Here is an 8971-nt window from a genome sequence, read left to right as displayed (position 1 = left end):
TGTAAAACTGTTTAGCCTATTTGCAAAAATTATGCTATTGAGAACTAATTTAATTATTCAGATTCAAAACCAGTATTTAAAGGCTTATGACTAAATTATTATCTGTAAAAGGCACAGCTTATTTGTTACCTTTTGTTTATGCTTTTGTTTCACTTTTATGAGTTCTGCAGGACAGGGCCATGGTGCAAAAAGGGGTTTACCAGAAATGAGTATTGAGTAACAGTCTCATCTTAAAATAGTTTTGCAACTTGTTATGCAAAATCACAGTTGCAGAAAAATTGGTTTCCCTTAAGAGCTATTAAGCAGATCAAGTCTACTCTCTCTGGACTAGCTTTTTTTAGCCCATTCTCTTTCACAGAAAATATTCTATTTGTATGCATAAAGCAGCCAGTACATGCTAAACTCCAGACCTCTTACAAGTATGTCAAGTTATCAGAGGAAAGTTTTCACTTAATTGCACTTTGTGTTAAAATAAGAATACAGCAATGTCATTTCAGGAATTATAGGCAAGAAAAAAATTAATACCAAAATAATGCAATTTCCACCACTTTTTCTACCCCTCCTTGTGAACCATGCACAGGAAGATAAGCTTACTGAACAACAAAAATTTGCTTTTCTATGAGTTATCTGTTGCATTCTTTTTTCTTTTAATAATATTTCTAAGCTTACTTAGATTTTGACATTGCTCTTTGAGTGTAGGTAACAGGATGAAAGAAATCATTTGCTTTATTTTTTGGTACTTTTGTGGTCTTTGATGATGTTCTTAGACTCTTCATTAGTGTTTAAGAACTTGGACTTTTGTGTCAGACACTAGGATTTGAATCCAGGGTCTTTTGCTTGCTGACGTTGGGACAGCAGCCAGGAGACTTAAATATGTGATGAGAAGTCAATGAAATAATATATGAAAACGTTAACACAGTGCTTGGCACATTGTAACCGAACAATAAGTACTGGTTATCTCTAACACTGGTGTTAGCATTCTGGGGTTTATATTCTTTAATGATCCGATGTTTGCTAATAATTGTACATTTAAATCTTGAGTTTAAGGATCCTGTATCAGAGTGCCAACATAAAATCGATGGTGCATTCAGATTAGAATAATTCAAGAAAGGTTTATAGATAAGGTTTATACTACTATAAAGGTGTAAGCAGGGTGGGAACTGTAAGGGACATCCCCCTGGGCTGTCATACCCCGGGCCTGAGACTCCTGAGTAGGGAGACAATCGGGAACCAGGAAGGAGAGGAATCATGTATAATGGGCCACCTTAGAGAACAGTGACCTTCTGTTGAGGGACACAGAGAGCCCTTCTGTTTGGAATAAATTCCCTGCCCTCATCCCCTGCTTCTGCTCTCCTGCTGGAGTGCCCTGTTGGCCAAGCCCAAGGGAATCCAAAGCACACAGAAGCCTGTTAGAAAAATCCACTCAGATCAACCTCCTGGGGGTGAGAGCGGAATGGAGGGAGGTAGAAAATCTATCTGACGGGGCAAACAGAAGATATCTGCACACGTGCTGACAGTATAAAAATCTAAAAACTTATTTTGTCTTGATATTATAATCATTGGTGATAGGTGTCTATAAAACAGAGTTGAAGCTTTATAAACATGCACTTGACAAGATCCTGGTAGGAATTAAGTTTTAAGCTACTGTTGGAACAATGGGAGAAAGAAGCACAGCTTAAAATACATGTTTGGTAAAAAATGAAAAATCTTTTAAAACCGTATCAGTGCTCTATCTCGTTATGCCTGGGTGCCACTCTCTAAAAATGCTGTCTCAGTGCCTTGAGCTTCCCCACGTTCAGCTCAGTGCCTACTTTGGTCATTTATTTACTCGTCATTCAACAAACATTTATTGATATTCCCCAATGTCCTAGGTATTGTGCGAGGCTTTGGGTAAAAAGTAGTAAGTAGAATAGACATCATCTCCACTGTAAATCTGAGAATATTTTTTAAAACTTATGATTTAGTAGATAAGTGTTTTTGAATAATGTAGAGAAGGATTTAAATAGTTTAGTAAGTCTGTGTTCTTTTTTCTTCACATTACTCACTGCCTCTTAGATCATGTTTTTGTTTTTGTTTTTTTTTTTTTTTCAAAATTAGCTGTTCTAAGTGATTTGACCTTTGTGGAATAAACAAATTTAAGTTTATGCAACAGGTGATTTTTCTTCTGTGTGGTTTCTTTCCTGCGGGCTTTTTCTCAGTTGCTGTTTTCTTGGTAGCTGCAGTCTTTCTTCCCGCCAAAGGCTTCTTCTGCTTCATAATTCCAGCAGCCTTCTTTCTTTTCTTCCTTACCGCAGGCTTCGTGCCTGGAACCCCTTCCCATCTTGGCTTCTGGCGCTGCTGCTGCTTTATCCACCTGGAGCTTGTGATTGTGGCCTGGTGAGGAATGGTGTTCCAGCACATGGTCTTTGCACATGAGTTTAGTTGTATCACGATTCTCAGGTTTTTCGGTGGATTCTTCTTCAAGGCTCCGTGATGAATTTTCTTGCATGGTGCTCAGATGGCTCTTGGGTCTCTGGGCTTTTCAAGATTCTGCTAAGGTCTGTATTGAGTGTCTTGTCCATGGGAAGGCCGTAGTTACTCTTGAAGGAGGCAGCTTTACGCCAAGTGCCATATAGATCCTCCAAATGCAGAAAGCACTTTCAGTCCAAATGCAGAAATGGCCCACCAGGAGCAAGTTTCAAAATGTTGAGTTTGCTTACCTTATGCAGAGTAATTACAGGGATGTTTCTGAAGGCTTTGATGATGGCGTCATCCTCATTATAGATGATGCAAGGAACCCTGTGGTGGATACGGTGATACGGTAACAGTTTCTCATTTTGCCCTTGCCAGTTCTCATTCACTGAGAGGAGTGGACCTTTCTGATATCATTCTAGGCCTTAAGTTTAAGTGGCAAAACAGCTTCTGTGGTCTTCTTATAGCTTTCAACTTTATCTTCAACCACCAAGGGAAGCTCAGAAACTTCCTCAATACAATGACCTTTAAACATGAGCAGTGCTGCTAAGGCCCAGGCAGCCAGGGCAGAGCAGAGGGCACATCGCTTCTGTGTTGTGTTAATCCTGCGATGCCAATGGCAGCAGGTTTTGGTTGGTGCAAATGTGAAGCCCCCGTGATACGTACTTCTAAAATTCTTTTTGCACAAGTTGGTGTGAACAAAGTTCACAATATCTGGTCGAATGGGAGCCTCGAACACAGCTGGCAAAGTGAAATTTTTGCCAGATGATTCCCCCTTTTCGGGGTATGCTGATGTCGGTGGATGAGCACATGCCACGGAGAGGACAGAAGGCCATGCTCCTCTCTAACCCATGGTTCCCACAGGAAAAGAAGTCTGTCTTCTTAAAGGTGATCATCAAGAGCAGCAGAACCACATAATGGCTGAAAGCATAAATACAACATTTAAACATAAAAATTTGAGAACTCAGAAAGCAGCCATTTATGTGCTAATGAGCCACAGGGTTTTTAGGTGGCATGTTTCCTCCCTCCTAAAAGAAGGCTCTTTGTCTCAAATTTGAAGCTGTCCAGTTGTGGAGAAGCTTATCTAAATATGATTTATGAGACAAAGCAGAAGTACTTACCAGTATCTAGAAAGTGCTGTCCAAATGGGACATTTCCATTATTGCAGACAGTAACCAAAGAACTGTCTGCAATAACGGAAATGTCCCATTCTGGACTGTCCATCTTGGACACTAATAACCACTAGTTTTTATGGTTATGGTGGCTGCTATGCTATGTCACTAATGAGACTGAGGAACTGCACTAAAATTGTGTCCAACTTCGAGTAATTTAAATCTAAGTAGCCACATGTGGCTACAGTAATAGTGTAGATCTAGAACAAGATGTGTGAGGTGGGGCTTGCAGAGTACAAGTTGATTCATTTAACCTCATTGCCCTTTTTGACAGGGTTAATAACAGCTACTCAATTCCTCATATAACAACATTATGTACCCAGCAGGATGTCAACCACGGAGGAAATCAATGATAGGTTACATGAAAATAACAAGTGTTGGCAAAAAGATGGATAAATTGCTAGCGTGAATATAAAATGGTCACCCACTGTGGAAACAGTATAATGACAAAATTACATGTAGAATTACAATATGATCCAGCAAATCCAAGTCTAGGCATATACCCTAGAGAAATAAAAACAGAGACTGAAAGAGGAGTATTATTCAGCCTTAAAAAGGAAGGAGATTCTGACACATGCTACAACATGGATGAACTATGAGGACATTATGCTGAGCGAAATAAGCCAGTAACAAAAACACAAAGACTATATGATTCCACTTGTACGAGGTATCTAGAGTGGTCAAATTCATAAAGACAGAAAGCAGAATGGTGGTTGTCAGGGGCTGGAGAAAGGGAAGATGGAGAGCTAGTGTTTAATGGGTACAGAGCTATAAGTTAGGGAAGATGAAAAAGTTCTGGAAATGACGGTGATGTTTGCACAGCAACGCAAATGTACTTAATGCAACTGAACTGTACACTTTAAAATGGTTTCAATGGTAAATCTTATGTCGCATATATTTTATCACAATATAAAAAAGATATGTTAAACATACATCCTCGAGGAGTTTGCAAACTAGCATGGAAAAGAGAAATGCTCTTTGGTGATTACTGCCCTGTGTGCAGATATAAAATGATTATTTAGCTGAAGGCTATGGGAGTGTTGTTGCACCAGAGGGTGTGGCTAGGCTAGATGATCTTCCAACCCTGAGATTCAATGGGTTTATGAGCTCTTCACATCTGGATGGCAGTAGTATACAAGATAGTATATACAGGTGACAGCCTTTATGTGTCAGCCACGCCCATTTCCAACTGCTTGCCCTGCTTTATCTGGGCTTTACCCGAAATTCCTCATAAGTCCTCATGGCTCAAAAAATCCATACTGGAGGTGAGAGGCAACCTCTCCAGAAAAATGTATGAAACACAGAAGACTTACCTGGGAGTCTAGTTGAAGGTGGGCAGATCAATTGCAGAGAACCCAGGTTGGTCTAGACCTTGTCATTATCAATATCTGCATCCTTTCATAATGCAAGTCTCTAAGATTCCATTCTCTGATAACCAACTTTCATTTTTTCAACTGAATGTCTCTAACCCCTCAACTGCAGCAGTTTCTTGGTGCCCTGGAACCTCCAATCCATTGACCTAACACCTTTTACTTGGCCTCATCGCCATCATTCACATCCTCTCTTCTTTCCTTACTTGGTTTAGATGCCATGGTCTTTCATTATAATCATTCCGTTGCACAGACTCTCAATACCCTGTCGCTTTCTCCTCCAGCATATACACCTGGCAACTCCACGTTCTGGTTATATCTGGACCTCGGCCTAGTTTTACTTGCACCCACATAGGCAAAGGAAGCTGATAAGGACACAAAACTATATTGACTGGCTGCCCTTTTTATTCACGATCTCTGACTTCGAATGAACCCTTAGTACTACCCAACAATTCGGCTACCTTTTCAAAGTCCATTTAATCTCTCACTGTCCCCAGATGCTATTTCATACTTTCTCCTCTCTTCTCAATTTTCCTGTCTATTCCTCACTCTCAGTTGGTGACTTCGCTTCTTCACTGATAAGTCTCGTTCCTGCCTGCACATTCACCAGCATCTGTGCCCACACATTCTGCCTCCCTTCCTGTTAATGGAAGGAGTCTATCTTCTATTTACCCCAACGTTCCATTTGTGCATTGGATCCCATCCCTGCTCATCTTCTCAAGAATATCACTCTAGCCATTATCTCTTTTCTCGCCTTTTCTTTCCATCATCCCTTTTTCTTTCCCTTTGGGCTATTCTCATGACCATACAAACATATATACATCTTCTAATTAAAAAAAAGAAATCTCTCCTTTTACGATACATTTCCTTCCAGCTATGGCCCCATTATTCTATCTCTATTTACTCTCTTCTTATTTTCTCTGGACCCACTCCAAAGATCACCACACATCACCAGTACTCTCCTTATGAGGTGTTCCATTGGCCTCTATCTGGCCAAGACCGTTGCTCAGTTTTCAGTACTAATTTTATCCCTTTTAGAAGCACTTGACAAAGTTGATCATTCTTGAAACCTTTTCATTTGCCTTCTGGAACACCATTCTTTGTTAATTTACCTCCTATCTCATTCTCCTTCCTTGATTCTTCATCTTCGTGATCTCTGAGCCTTTTTGAAGGGCCCCAGGACTAGGATTTCAGAAATCTGAATTCTATATGTATATGTATAGTTGAAGGTGGGCAGATCAATTGCAGAGAACCCAGGTTGGTCTAGACCTTGTCAACGAACCATGTATATGTGGAAGACTTCCAAATTGATGTCACCATCCCAGACTCATCTATCCAGCTGCCTTTTTGACAACTTGACAACTCCAAACTTACAATGTCTAAAACAGAACTTTTAATCACCATCAATCCTCCCTGCCCCTCCCTCACCCCCAAACTTGCTTCACAGGCAGTCTTCCTGATCTCAGCAGAAGGAACCTCTTTTCTTCTAGTTACTCCAAGTAAAAACTTTGACTTATCCTTGATTCCTCTTTCTCTCTCACACCCTACATCCCATGACTCAGAGTTGTCGGCCTCTCCCTGTGACCGCATCCAGAACCTGCCCACTGCTCACCAGCTCCACTGCTCCGTCTTTGCATCAGTCAGGGGTCTTTAGAGAAAAGAACCAATGGCAGACATCACTATCTATCGATTGATTGATAGATATGGAGAGAGACAGAGAGAGAGAGAGAGAGAGAGAGAGATTCATTATAAGGAATTGGCTCACGTGACTATGGAGGTTGAGAAGTCCTAAAATCTGTAGTTGTCAAGCTGGAGCCCCAGGAATGTTGGTGATCTAAGTTAGCCTGAGTCTGAAGGCCTGAGAGGCAGGAGAGCAAATGGTGTAAGTTCCAGTTTGGAGGGAAATTGAAGGCAGGAGAAAACTGATGACGGAGATTAAAGACAGGCCGATAGAGAAAAAATTCTCCCCTACCCTGTTTTTTGTTCTATGTAGGCTTTCCCCAGATTGATGAGGCCCACCCATATCAGGCAGGGCAGTTTCCTTTACTCAGTCTACAGATCCAAATTTAATCTCATCAAGAGACATCCAAAATAATGTTTACCAAATTACCAGAGCACCAGAGGAAAAAGTATGAAATAGCATCTGTGGCCTAGTCAAGTTGACACATAAAGTTAACCATCACAGCTTCCTAACTGGTTGGCCGGCTTCCATCCTTGTGCCCTACTCTATCCTCAACACAACAGTGGACTAAGAAACAAGACAAAAAAAACCCCACATGTCACTCCTCTGCTAAAAATTCTTTAATGTCTTCCCTTCTCGATCAAAGTAAAAATTTCAAGCTATCATGACCACCAAGGCCCTACATATTCTGTTCCCGACCCCTCACCCTACCACCTGTCACTCTTCCCCCACTCATTCTGTTCCGCCCACACTGCTATTACTCTAAGAAGCCAAGCATGCTCTTACCTCGGAGCATTCATCTGCAGATCCCTCCAGCTTTAAAGAGCCTTAACCCCAATATCCACGTTGTTTCCTCCTCAGATGTTTTCTTATCTTAGATGCTTTTGCCATATACACACACACACATATATATATTAGTTTATTATAACCCCACCCATCCTTTTTATTTTGCTTTATTTTTAAAATAAACTTTTTGGGGGGAATGATCTTATATTTACATAAAAATTGCAAAGACAGTATAAACTCTGTTCCCATTTTCTCTATTATTACCATTTTACATTAGTATGGTGTATCATCACAACTCATGAACCAATTTGATACTTTAGTGCTAGTCTATACTAGATTTCCTTAGTTTTTACCTAATGGCATTCTTCTGTCCCAGGACCCCATCCAAAATACCACATTACATTTAATTGTCATTCTCATTAGGCTCCTGTAGGCTCTGGATGTTTTTCAGATTTCCTTTGTTTTTGATGATAGTGACAGCTTTGAGGAATTTTGGTCAGGTGTTTTGTAGACTGTCCCACTATTGAACTTTTTCTAATGTTTTTCTCAAGACTAGGGTTATCAGTTTGGGAGAGGAAGACCACAGAGGTTAAGTGTCATTTTCACCACATCATGTCAAGATGCATACTATCAATATATTCATGACTGTTAATGTTGACCTCGATCACCTGGCTGAGGTAGTGTTTTTCAAGTGTCTCCCTTTAAAGTTACTCTTTCCCCCCATTCCATACTGTATTTTGGGGGAGAAAGTCACTATGAGCAGCCCATACTTAAGGAGTGGAAAGTTCTTCTCCTCTTTGAGGGTGGAGTATCCACATAAATTATTAGAAATTCTTCTGCAGGGGCGATTTATCTCTTCTACACCATTTATTTATTTATTCAACCATTTATTTATATCATTATGGACTCGTGGATTTCTTTACTTTGGGTGATAATCCAATACTACTTTATTTATTTCGGAGCTCAAATTGTTCCAGTTTTAACTATGGGGAGCTCTTCAGTTGGAGCCTGCGTTTCCTTGACATTCTCCATCAGTGTGGTGCTTTTATTCTTTTTTTGAACACTTCCTAACTTAAGCTTCAGCCTTATTTTGCAAAATACCATAAAATAAAGTTCACGCATAATACACACTTTATCTTTCCCCGCTGGAATGCCAGGTCCTCGAGGGCAGGGTCTTACGGTATTTTTGACCACGGTTGCATTCTCAGCACTTGGTGGACCCTTGACTGGTGTTGAATGAATGAATGAACCCTGCTAGCGTTAGGCCCAGCTGAGGGGAGTGAGTCCGGGTGGGTTCTGGGAAGGCAGTGTTCAGCCTCGGGGTGACATCAGCCTCGGGCAGCCGCAGCTGCAGGGCCAGCCGCTGCCCTGGTCATCACGCCCACACTCAGACTCGCCTGCTAGAGTCCCCGCTGCGGGAAACTCACCCGGCGGCCAACGTCACCAGCGCAGCGGGGATTCCCGGGGAAAGTCCAGCGCCTCCGGGTGAGGGGCGCGAAACAGGGAGGTGG

General features: G+C 41.2%; 1 protein-coding gene and 1 long non-coding RNA gene across 2 annotated transcripts in view; one reads left to right on the top strand and one right to left on the bottom strand.

Annotated features, from left to right (window-relative positions):
• Positions 1 to 3128: 3128 nt before the first annotated feature.
• Positions 3129 to 8971, bottom strand: part of LOC111737156 — a 6204-nt gene continuing 361 nt past the window's right edge. Inside the window, exon 2 of the long non-coding RNA XR_002779368.1 lies at positions 3129 to 3372. This is a non-coding gene — a long non-coding RNA (uncharacterized LOC111737156). The remainder of the gene's footprint in view (positions 3373 to 8971) is intronic.
• The window catches only part of STX11 (syntaxin 11), a 40950-nt gene continuing 40842 nt past the window's right edge, over positions 8864 to 8971 (top strand). Inside the window, exon 1 of the mRNA XM_023528348.1 lies at positions 8864 to 8945. The gene's annotated coding sequence lies outside the window, so the exon portion shown is untranslated. The remainder of the gene's footprint in view (positions 8946 to 8971) is intronic.

Source organism: Pteropus vampyrus, unplaced genomic scaffold (assembly GCF_000151845.1).
Source record: "Pteropus vampyrus isolate Shadow unplaced genomic scaffold, Pvam_2.0 Scaffold24, whole genome shotgun sequence".
NCBI classification, from domain to species: domain Eukaryota; kingdom Metazoa; phylum Chordata; class Mammalia; order Chiroptera; family Pteropodidae; genus Pteropus; species Pteropus vampyrus.
This window is presented reverse-complemented; position numbering and strand designations above follow the sequence as displayed.